Raw genomic sequence first — 12,026 nt, forward strand, 5'->3', positions numbered from 1 at the left:
GTTAGTTTTCTTGCTATAATCATTGTTAGACAGAAAAAATAAATAAATCTAAATATCTGTTAAATATTAAATCAACACAACCTTTAGCATGAATGTCTCTCTAGGAATTTATATTTTGCTTTACGTTTTCCTAGTTTTCACTTGTTTTTCAATATATTTATTTTTGCTTAGTAATGATGGCTCTTTATATTTTAAACTGCATTCACCAAATACGTTTAAAAATTTTTTTAGTAGTCATCATTAGACAACAATCGTCATCATCACCAAATATATATTTTCAAATAAATAAAAAACAATTTTAACTAAACTTACTTCTAATGTCTTTTTTATAAAAAGATAATGTTTATTTTTTAGTGGATTATGTTTTTGTTGTATACATATTTTCGAAATCTAGTTCAAGAAAGTAAGCGGAAAGAAGTAGAACAAGTTAAAATGAAATAATTTTATATACAATTCGTTAGTTTAAAATGCTAATGAAGTTGATTCTTTCGTTCGTTTCATTCTTTCATTCGTTTATTCAAAATTTTTCTACTTTATTCCTATTATTCCTTATTCTATCTACTATTACACTTTTGCGTCTTCATTTCTATACTTTCATGACATCAAACATTGAACTGAATCTTTTAATTCGATTGTAAATGTTTGCATTTTGTATTTGTGTGTGTATTCTTGTATGTATTAAGTATTTCTGCATAGTTAACAGAGATTATGTAAATTAATTTTGTGTGAATAATTGTCCTTTTTTGCTGTCAGGTTAGTAGTGAGTGAATGTGTATATGTATATGTATATGTATGTAGTATGTTTGTGTTTATCTAAGTGGCTTATTCACACTTTCATGTTGATGATCTTGACTTTTAAATTTATTCTAATTCATTTGGCTTCTTTTCATTTTGTTGTGTTTCTTTTCTGTATAATGATTTTAGCTTATTTTTCGCTCGCTGGTGCAGCCAAATGAAAAAATATAATTTGTAAATGTCAAAAAAAATTAATTATAACAAAATTTTTCAATTAAAAACCAAGAATTTTTATTTAATTATGGTCACAAGATGTCATTATGCAAAGGTTTTTTTTAAATTTAATTTGTTTGAACATTTTATTTATGTTGGTTTATTATTACAAAATATGCATTTTTATGGGGAAAATTTTACACTCAGGAAAATGTTAACATTTTTGGAGTTTGTGATTTCAAAAGCAAGTTTTTATCTCCATAAAGAATTCAGATTATACTGGAACTTCCGAAACCTCTATAATATATATCTGTACTCACAGAGAAAAATAAGTTTTTATAAGGAGAAATTTAAATAAATCTTTGTCACTTGCGACCACAACTATCTTGTATAACAATTTTTGTATAAACCATATCTAACACATGAATTTTTCGAAAAAATAACATATGATTTGGTAAAAAAATCGCAACTTTAACCATGATTTAAAGATAGTACTTTTTGTCGAATTTATTACTTGTTTTTGATATATAACTAATTTCATTTTTTGAGTGTAGAAAATAAAACCAAAAAACCTATTCGATAAAGCGACAACTGAAAATATTTCTGCACTCTTTACCACAAAGTTCGGCATTAGAATTTAGTCATAGGATAAAACTGGATTCAAAAATATACTTAGACGTACATATATAACTATATTTAAAAAATCTATGCCGTAAGCTTGTATTTTGTATAATAATACTAGTCTAGACTAGACTAGACTAGACTAGACTATAGACTAGACTATAGACTAGACTATAGACTAGACTAGAGACTAGACTATAGACTAGACTATAGACTAGACTATAGACTAGACTAGACTATAGACTAGACTAGACTAGACTAGACTAGACTAGACTAGACTATAGACTAGACTAGACTAGACTATAGACTAGACTAGACTATAGACTATAGACTAGACTAGACTATAGACTAGACTATAGACTAGACTAGACTATAGACTAGACTAGACTAGACTAGACTAGACTAGACTAGACTAGACTAGACTAGACTAGACTAGACTAGACTAGACTAGACTAGACTAGACTAGACTAGACTAGACTAGACTAGACTACTAGACTAGACTAGACTAGACTAGACTATAGACTATAGACTAGACTAGACTAGACTATAGACTAGACTATAGACTAGACTATAGACTAGACTATAGACTAGACTATAGACTAGACTATAGACTAACTATAGACTAGACAATAGACTAGACTATAGACTAGACTATAGACTAGACTATAGACTAGACTATAGACTAGACTATAGACTAGACTATAGACTAGACTATAGACTAGACTATAGACTAGACTATAGACTAGACTATAGACTAGACTATAGACTAGACTATAGACTAGACTATAGACTAGACTATAGACTAGACTATAGACTAGACTATAGACTAGACTATAGACTAGACTATAGACTAGACTATAGACTAGACTATAGACTAGACTATAGACTAGGCTATAGACTAGACTATAGACTAGACTATAGACTAGACTATAGACTAGACTATAGACTAGACTATAGACTAAACTATAGACTAGACTATAGAATAGACTATAGACTAGACTATAGACTAGACTGTAGACTAAACTATAGACTAGACTATAGACTAGACTATAGACTAGACTATAGACTAGACTGTAGACTAGACTATATACTAGACTATAGACAAGACTATAGACTAGACTATAGACTAGACTAGACTAAGACTAGACTATAGACTAGACTATAGACTAGACTATAGACTAGACTATAGACTAGACTATAGACTAGACTATAGACTAGACTATAGACTAGACTATAGACTAGACTATAGACTAGACTATAGACTAGACTATAGACTAGACTATAGACTAGACTATAGACTAGACTATAGACTAGACTATAGACTAGACTATAGACTAGACTATAGACTAGACTATAGACTAGACTATAGACTAGACTATAGACTAGACTATAGACTAGACTATAGACTAGACTATAGACTAGACTATAGACTAGACTATAGACTAGACTATAGACTAGACTATAGACTAGACTATAGACTAGACTATAGACTAGACTATAGACTAGACTATAGACTAGACTAGACTATAGACTAGACTATAGACTAGACTATAGACTAGACTATAGACTAGACTATAGACTAGACTATAGACTAGACTATAGACTAGACTATAGACTAGACTATAGACTAGACTATAGACCTAGACTATAGACTAGACTATAGACTAGACTATAGACTAGACTATAGACTAGACTATAGACTAGACTATAGACTAGACTATAGACTAGACTATAGACTAGACTATAGACTAGACTATAGACTAGACTATAGACTAGACTATAGACTAGACTATAGACTAGACTATAGACTAGACTATAGACTAGACTATGACTAGACTAGACTATAGACTAGACTATAGACTAGACTATAGACTAGACTATAGACTAGACTATAGACTAGACTATAGACTAGACTATAGACTAGACTATAGACTAGACTATAGACTAGACTATAGACTAGACTATAGACTAGACTATAGACTAGACTATAGACTAGACTATAGACTAGACTATAGACTAGACTATAGACTAGACTATAGACTAGACTAGACTATAGACTTGACTATAGACTTGACTATAGACTTGACTATAGACTAGACTATAGACTAGACAAGTTTTATTTTACTTTTTATCCAAAAACAAATAATCTATTTATAATCTGCTGCTCACTTACTATTCGTTGCTGCTGTATTAGTTTTACAATTGCGATTTTTCATTAATTTATTATTAAAAATCAATTGAAATGTTGAAAATAACTAACTTAATTTTCAATACTCATGTACGACAATATGGTTTTAATTTGTGATTGTATGTGTGTTGGTATTGCAAGGATATATGTGTATATTAGCACACATATTTATGTATGCAGAAATGTCGTTTAACACAGTTTATTGTAGTTTTTGTAATAATTTAACAAAAATGAAATGTTTTATTAAATCTGAAATGCAATGGCGGCTGCGGTAACACCAAAATGTTCTACATACTACTACATAATATACATATTTTAAAACAAACAAATAAGCCCCAACATAGAGACACATAAATACACGCACGGATTCACATTTTTATGAATTCGGGCAAAACCAAACACCAACACAAATATGTTTTTGATAAACCCAGTAAACATATTAAGGCAATTTTGAAAAAAATTATAATTTTCTTAAAAGGTTTGAGAAATAATTATAAAATAAGATTTTAAATTACTATTTTGAGCCTGAATGATTGTTGGGTCATTGATAAACATATTAGTATGTTTGCATATGTGTGAATATATCTTCGAGTATATTTACATATATTTGTGTGTTTGTAAAGTAAAGGAGAGTTTTTAAGGACATATATTAAAATGTTTGTGAGTGTGTGTGCAATGTTGTATTAGCAATAATAGCCAGAAAGACCACGTTATAGTAGCAGCATGTTGTAATCATGGTTGAAAATTTGCGGTAATTTAATTATTTTAATATAATATACATACAAACATATTTATTTTTTATAATTTTTATTTATATTTCTTTTATACACTAAAAACATACCCAAATGCATATATGCTCATGTACAATTCGAAATTTTTATACATAAATTTATACAGTCCTATATAAATTTCGTACGTACATACATACATATGCAAGAATCCACTGGTCATTTGTATAGTATACGCTTGTGCTTAAACGTATGTATTTTATTTTAAATGTATGTTTTTAAAATGGCCCTGTTTTATTTAAAAAAATATATATATTTTTTTTACGTTAAAAAACTACCCCTTTGGCCAAAACCAACATAAAGTTTTCATTAATTACATAGATATGTATGTTTGCATAAACACATATACATACATATGAAAGCACTTTGTATGCATTTATACATACAAACACTTTCATAAATACAGACAGATGTGTGTATTTATGAAAATAATTGATACAATAATATATTCTATACACAGTATATGTTTTGCTTGTAACTAACTATTTGTCGGTTTATTATAAATATATCAGCACATGTGTATGTATGTATGTATTTACTTACATACACATACATTTGATGCAATTTAACTTGTTTAGTCATTTATTTATTTATTCATAATCATGTCGTTGTATTTCCATTATATACCCTGCAATCCATGGTACTAGATTTACAATCAATATTGTAAATTTACTACCACTGACTAAATTGTAACATCTAGAGATTGATAAAAGTATTATCAATCTCAAGTAGTTTATGGAGCTAAACCTACATGAAAAGATTCCACTGGTAAAATGTATGTATAAGTGATAAATTAAGCTCTCATAATCATGCTGATCTCCGACATGGATGTCAAAAATTTTATGAATTATTGAAAATTACCAATAATTTTATTTAAACATACAACGAAACGAATCTTGCTCTAAATAAACAACTAGAGTGTAAATTTAGTGTAAATACAGAACTGCTGGGTGCATACCGACTGACACTTGCACACTTTCCTACACACACACACACAATTACCATCCCATCAATAGAAAGCCAATATTAATGAATATATTAAATATAATTAAAGCCCTAATTTTTATTGATGAATTTCAATTTATGTTTTTTCCTGCAAAATTTTAAATGTTTTAAATAGATGTTTTTTTGTGCATTTAACAAAAACACCAATTTAATGCAAATTACACACAATCACATATTTTGCCGTTAATAAATATTCAATAAACTCACCTTGATATTTGGTTGTTTAAATGTGAATAAATTTAAATTAAATTATTTAAAAACATCATAAAACGTGCATAATTTGTTTGTTGGAGTCTGGGATTTATTCATATTCATTATTTACTCTTGTTTAGTGTTTGATTTTTTTTTTTCAAAATAAATCTTTTAGTTTGGTCAATTAACAATAGAATATTTATATTCTATTATTTTTAATGAGTTGTTGCTTTGAATTAATTTAGCCATCCTATTAAAATGCTTGTTTACAGTTTAAATTGATACCGGTTTTTTAACTTTCGGGCGTGTGCTTAGCTGGGGAATTCTAATACGTTTTATAATTTGTAAGTTTGGGGTGAAATTTCAATATATGTTTTCTATTCTTTTTAAATGTTTTAGTTTTTAAATTTTGTCGTTGATGTAAGAGGAGAAGATTCCACGTTCTCATTATACATATTTATATCATAAGAAAGGTTTTAGTTTCAGCAGAAAAAGCTGGTCTATAAGATATCTACTATAGTTGATGCTATCGATTATAGGAAAGTCAGTTATTTATCAGGTTCTTCTTTAACAGTACAGTATAGAAATTTCCCTTGAACAAATTAATAAAAAACCTTTATATACGAAATTTAAAAATTTGCTATTAAATTAGTTTCCTTTGTACTATATAATAAAGAAAATATGCAATTCTTTATAACTCAGAACTTTCGAAAAGAATTTTGGTTATTAGTAGGGGAACCAAAAATATGTCAAAAATATAAAAAAATAATTATTCCCTACGCCATTATATTGGGGTCGATATTATGCATTTTTGCTTGTGTTTGTAACACCAAAAAAATTTGTCCAAGTATACTAATCGGCTCTGAATCACTTTGTGAGTCCATTAAGCAATGTCCGTCCGTCTGTGTGTCCATATAAACCTTGTGCGCTCATGCTACAGGTCAAAATTTTCCAGATAATTTGATGAAATTTGGTACATACTTTTATCTTGGTTCAAGGATATGAAATAGGTCCATTATTTCACCTAGCCCCCATACAACCATATTCCCCGAATAGGGTTCATGGGCTCATAATTGTAGTATCTCAACAAAATTCTGCACAAATTAGTTATGTAGGTATTAGTCTAAATATTACTACCGTTTTATTAAAAATGCGATTTAAATTTTCACTATAAATACGAGTTTTCTTTAAAAATCTGATTGTTCAAAATCAAATTTGCAATAAAATTCCAAATTTTCAATACAAATCCAATTTTTATTTATTACACAATGACCAATGTTTCACTAAAAAGCAAAATTGATTTTGCATAATTTTTATATCACACTATATAAATTATTTTCTTAAACAAAGATTTAAAAAATCCTTTTCGTAAATATTCCAAAAATTTGAGTTGAATTTGGTAGAGACGCAAAATTATTGGACCTACTAAAATTTAATTTTTTTTCAAAATTACTTTTCATTAAATTGATCAAACAAATTGCTTTTCTAAATATTCTAGAAGTTTTTTAATAAAATAAACATCTCATTGTGCAAATATCAACAATTAAAAAAAAATTGTGGAGGTAATTAATTTTTAACACAAAAGTTACGTTAATGTAAAAAAATTCAAAAAATGTAATAAAAAAAAAACAAACTCCTAAATTACCAAGAAATATTGTTATTGTTATTTAATTTAAATGACGTTAAACGATCTGGATTTATTAAAATAAAAATTTTTAATAATATTTTTAACTTTTAATTGAGACTTTTTAACAAGTTCAACGTATTGTTTTTATGTGTTAGTGTTGTAACAATGTGTTTGTACATACTACATACGGGTTAAAAAACAATTGACATCACAGAACAATAATAAGAAACAATGGAACAGCAACAAAAACAAACGTCAATGTAAACGATAAACAAATTTAACGTTTGATACTACGAAAACAACAGACGTTTATATGGAACAACCAATCCGGTCAACCAACCACACAACCAAAGTGCTAGAGTATTTATTTTTCAAAATATGTATATACATAAATGTGCTTGAATTTGTATATAAAGTTCCATTTTTTATAGTTTCTTCTTCTTTTTTTGTGCTGTTTTCATTATTAATATTTTTTTAATCGGGCTCAAAACCAACAGCAATAACAATAATAACATCAACAGCACAAGTAGTATTTTTTGAGGCTATTAACATTTAAAGAAGATTTTATTTTTTTTACTTTTATACATATTTTGTTGGTTGATTGTTTGTTGTATTTCCATTTTTGTATTTATAGTCAAATATACATACATTCATACATGCTTTATGGAACGATGTATGTACAAAAGTGTATAACAAGTATAAACCATGACCTTGAGCTCCATTTCAATGGAAGTGTAACACAATACAAATGGAAAAACTACATGTGTGTATGTATGTTTATACGAATATGGAGAATCAAGTCATTGAAGCAGTAAATAAACCACTTTTATTTTTTTCATTTCATTTCAATCTTTTTTTTTCCGTTTTTGTGCTAAACAAAACAAGAAGCATTGTGAAATGTATCTGTAGTTATAAATGCATAAATTTTGTACTTGTATTGTATATGAAAAATCATAAATATGTATGTATGTATATAACATTATTTGTATCTTTGTATAGTTTAAAGTCGCTAGAAACTACAATAACAATAATAATCATGAAAAAATGTGATGCTGCACAATGCTAAACGCCATAACAAAATTACAAAACCAAGCAACCAACTAATACAAAGACAAAATCAATAATCATAATCAATAGTTCAGCACAAGTACTAGATAAGTGATACAGAAATAGTAGCGGCTTCCACATACAGTTACACACATGTATTAGCATAAAAATGCATTTCCCAGCAGTTTTACACGTAGTCAAAGCAGTTAGTTTGGATAATTTTCCCCTAAATGTCTAACTACATAGGTTAACTCGAATTGATAATTTTTTGGTTCATTTAACATGCATTCCCTCTTTATAATGGAAAAATGAGACCAATTATCAGTTAGATGTCCCCAAGTAATGGAGAAATCTATTCATAGACTCTTCTCTAGTCTATTGATTTGTGTAATATCGTCTTTATTATTAGTGTATGGACTAGTTTATGGACCATGGACAAGGATATTAACTAGTCTCTAGTTAATAGACTAGTTTATAGACTATGCCATAGAATAGTCAATGGACTAGTTTATAGACTATTCCATAGAATAGTCAATAGACTAATAGATTGGATAGTCTATTGACCAGTCTATGGACTATTCTGTTAACAGGTCTATGGAGTAGTATATTGACTATTCTATGGAATGGTCTATAACTTTATTTATTGACAAACTAACTAATTTGCTGACTAATATATTCACTACTTAACAATGGACTATTCTATTGACTAACCCATTGACTAGTCTATGAATTGGTCTATGGTCAAGTCTATGGACTATTCTTTTGACTACTCTATTTACTAGCCTATTGACTAGTATTCTTATTACTCCATCGACAAGACTATTGACTAGTCCTTGGACTATTCTATGGAATGAATGAATTGATAGTCAATAGTCTATTGATAAGATTATTATCTAGACTCTTTACTAGTCTATGGCGTAATTAGGGACAGTAACCCGGAACTGCAGGTTTAGGTAAAATATGCATGTATCTACATGCAATTTTTAAAAATGCTAAAACACAACCACGCATTGGATACCTTCTGCTACAGTTGTGGGAATAGTAAGAGCATTCATACGCTGGTGTTATATATAGGTCTATCTGTATGTGTGCGTTTCATTATTGCGAAAGTACAAAATTCTATTACAAAACATTTAAAATTAATGAGAAACTAGTTCGGCATTTTTTTTGTGTTTATGTATTGTATCGTTTATGTATGTATTTTTAATTTTGGGGTCAATAATTATGTAAATAAGCTTGTTGTTAATTTTCATTGTTGCATCGACGTTTATGGCTGCATTACGAAAATTTTACATTTCAATGCAGTTATTAGAGAAAAGCATTGACTTTGGATTGCATATTATGAAATTGTTTTAAAATAGTTTTATTCTCTGCACAATGTGTTTTATTTGTTACTAAAAACGAAATTTGTTTGTCATTTAAAATAGAGATTAAATAATTTCGTATTATGAATAATTGGTTATTGTAATAGTGTTTTGTTAAAATTGTTAAATTATTAGAAAATAAGTATATTTAATTATTGGAAATCGTTTAAAAAAATATAATTATATACATAAATATTAAATATGTGTTAAGAGCGAGTTTCCATTGAACGCGATAAGTTCTCAATTCTGGGTCTGAATTACAGGATTCTTCAAGTTCGAAATTATAAAATTTGTCACTTTGAAGTCTGTTCAATGAAAATTTAGAAATGTCCCTTTAGATCAATAAATCACGTAAAGCTAATTTCTTCTTGATCCTTACGGTAGGAAGTCAGAAACTTCTGAAACTAACCGACTCTAAAGAGCCATTTAGTAGTAGTATTTTAAAACCACTTTGTGCAACTAAAATCAAATGAGTGTACAACAATACATGTATTAAAAAAATGTAATAGTAGTGATATTAGCAGAAATAATCTTAAACTTTAAACATTCATATGTCGAAATTCCTCTTTCTCATAAACGAATTAAATTTTCAAGGACATTCACATCAACATTGCTTTCGAAAATTTTAAAAATCCTTGAAAAGTTCATAGCACATTACTAAATTTATGCTCTCAACTTTAGCTAGAAATACTTCAGAACACACAAAGGAAAAAATAAGAAAAAAATAAAAAAAAAACCAAGATTTCAAAGAGATGCCCCTTGCTGTAGCTTTTAGTTCTATTTTCTCTTTCATTTTATTCATTTTTACTCGTACGTACCTTGAATTATGATACGCGTTTATCAGTATGTATTCGTAGCAGTGTGCAATAGTCGTGTATCCTTGAGAAAGGATATTTATTTATTTTTTATTATAAATGCTTTTTATTAAGCATTTAATTCATAAATTTTTTACAATAAATTTTCTTTTTTAATTTCCGTATTTTATGAATATTTTACTGTGTTTGTTAGAAATATTTTTTTCTATATTTTTTGCTTTTATATATATTTTTACAATTTGCACACGTTTAACAGGTTTAAGAGTTTTATTAGACTCTTTTTTTTAAATAGGATTTGTTTTTTCTTCTATTTGGGTATTTTTCGCAATTCTTGTTTAAGTGTTTAAAAAATTACTCTTTTTTTTAACAACTTTAAAAGTAATAACGTTGTTTGTCAATTTAAACAATTTTATTCTTTGCACGATTTTTTCAAAATACACACCTTTTGCTTGTAGTATTACTGATTTTATTATCGTAAACTTTTTATTTAGTTAGTTAGTAAAAACAAACACACGTTTTAAATTAATTAGGCAAACGAAGTGTAGTTAAAGATTTGAAATTTTAACTTAATTCTTGTTTGGATTTTAATTGATTTTGCACAAGTTCTTCCGCGTTGACAGTGTTTTGTAGACTGTCTAAGGCAACGTTTAGCTCTAGACTGATTGTAAAATACCGCCGTCTACCACTATGATGGGTCAGCTTCTCGTGCTAATATTGTTGGCAATAAGTAAATAGTTGTCGTACTTGTAGTGGTTGCTATTACAATTGTATGTAGTGGTAGTACTTGATCACAGCTTCTCATGCTTACTATCTGTCAGACTGACTAAAGTTTAGTAACTTTAACTATTATTAACAAATACCTAGACACATGTAGTTGTGTGTGTTAAGATGCTAGTATCTAGTTTGTTTTTGTTTAACTTCTGCTTGTCTGATTTAAGCTGAGACTTTGTTTTTGTTAACTCGTTCAAGCTTTAAAAATGCATTAATCGCAAAAATTCCATTGCACATTTCAGTTCAGTCGCTTTTGAATTTGTTGCGGTAGTCTATTGAGACGTCAACAGATTCTCTCATGAAACAGCAACATTTTTTTAACTGCCTGAGAAGTTGCATTCACTAGACCCCATTAACCAGTTTCTTGATTTTTGTTGCTGTATTTTGTGCTGTTTGTTTTTAATTTTTGTTTATTTACCTCATTCGCCTTTGTTGTGATATTCTCTTTTTTGCTGTTAGTATTGTAATATTACTTCACTTTGAGTACAAACTGCTGTTGTTTATACATATTTCTAAACAATAGTTGTTTTGGCCTAAAACATTTACCAGCCGCTTAAAATGTATAACTAATAAAACTAGCAAGACCTATAAAATCAGGCGGCAAAAATTCTTCATATCAATAAATGTGTGTCTGTCTACTCAATGAACGGAATAGACAAA

At 28.2% G+C, this 12,026-nt stretch overlaps 1 protein-coding gene across 2 annotated transcripts in view; it reads right to left on the reverse strand.

Annotated features, from left to right (window-relative positions):
• Positions 1-11,292, reverse strand: part of LOC119604738 (ABC transporter G family member 23) — a 120,070-nt gene extending 108,778 nt beyond the window's left edge. Inside the window, exon 1 of one of the 2 annotated variants that reach the window (XM_037957546.1) lies at positions 10,599-11,275. The gene's annotated coding sequence lies outside the window, so the exon portion shown is untranslated. Of the gene's footprint in view, positions 1-10,598 lie in introns of both variants that reach the window. The other variant, XM_037957562.1, reaches the window with a different exon arrangement.
• Between the last annotated feature and the right edge of the window lie 734 nt (positions 11,293-12,026).

This window comes from Lucilia sericata, unplaced genomic scaffold (genome assembly GCF_015586225.1).
Source record: "Lucilia sericata isolate MDLA Ls3-8-SP2 unplaced genomic scaffold, ASM1558622v1 Contig000014F_arrow, whole genome shotgun sequence".
Lineage (NCBI taxonomy): Eukaryota > Metazoa > Arthropoda > Insecta > Diptera > Calliphoridae > Lucilia > Lucilia sericata.